Source organism: Egretta garzetta, unplaced genomic scaffold (assembly GCF_000687185.1).
Source record: "Egretta garzetta isolate BGI_Z169 unplaced genomic scaffold, ASM68718v1 scaffold407, whole genome shotgun sequence".
NCBI lineage: Eukaryota > Metazoa > Chordata > Aves > Pelecaniformes > Ardeidae > Egretta > Egretta garzetta.
The window spans coordinates 29,104-30,398 of NW_009260183.1; positions in this window are offsets into that span (position 1 = coordinate 29,104).

A 1,295-nucleotide genomic window follows, 5' to 3' on the forward strand; every position below is an offset into this window, starting at 1 on the left:
GCCGGGGGCCCCCTCCGAGGGCTTGGCGGAGCCTGGCGGGAGGCGAGGGAACGGCGTCAGAGCCTCGCGGCCGCGGAGAACCCGGCCCTGCCCAGGGACACGGCGCGGAGGGAAACGCCTTTTCCGGGAAAAAGGGGCCAATATTTCCCCACCCCCCCACCCCGTGGGGGGAAACACAAAATCCCTGGTGGCGCGGGGGCTTTTCCCAGCGTTTCCCCCCGGTTTCTTCGGCTTTGGGGAGGTTTTCCCGGTTCCTGTCTGGATGCCGGGGTCCAGCTCCGACGCCTCGTTTGAAGGAGCAGGTGCTTAATTACCCTTTTGGTCTCGTCACTCGTTTAATGACGAGGTTTAGCGGGGCTGCCGGCGCCACCAGGAGCAGCCCCGCGGGCGGCGGGCGGGGGGCCACCGGAGGGAGGGGCCCACGCCAGAGCTGTCAGCTCCCGAGGGACCCACGTCGGGGCCATATGGTCCCGAGGGGCTGCGTCCCGTGACCGGGAGGGACCCACGCTGGAGCCATCTGATCCAGAGGGAATGAATCCCATGGGAGGGATGGACCCATGCCGGAGCCGTCTGCTCCCAAGGGATTGAGCCCCATGGGAGGGAGGGACCCACATGGGAGGATGGACCCACGCTGGATCCATCCACTCCTGAGGGGCTGCATCCCATGGGAAGGATCAACCCATGCCAGAGCCATCCACTCCCGAGGGACTGTGCCCCGTGGCCGGGATGGACCCACATGGGAGGGAGGGACCCACGCCGGAGCTGTCTGCTCCCCAGGGATTGTGCCCCGTGGGAGGGAGGGATCCATGTGGGAAGGATGGGAGCCATGCTGGAGCCGTCTGCTCCCAAGGGACTGAGCCCCGTGGGAGGGATGGACCCACATGGGAGGGAGGGACTCATGCTGGAGCCGTCGGCTCCCAAGGGATTGAGCCCCATGGGAGGGATCCATGTGGGAAGGATGGGACCCACGCCAGAGCCATCTGCTTCCAAGGAATGCATCCCATGGGAGTGAGGGATCCACGTGGGAAGGATGGGACCCACGCCGGAGCCATCTGCTCCCAAGGGACCCATGCTGGAGCCGTCTGCTCCCAAGGGATTGCATCCCATGGCCGGGAGGGACCCACGCCGGAGCCGTCGGCTCCCGAGGGAACTCACGTTGGAGAAGCCCAGGCAGTTCTGTCTCCCGTGGGGGGGGACGGACCCCAGGCTGGAGCGGGCGAGGAGTGCGAGGATCCTGCCCTGGGGAGGAAGGAGCGGCAGGGTCAGCGCGGGATGAAGGGACCCCAACCCCCATT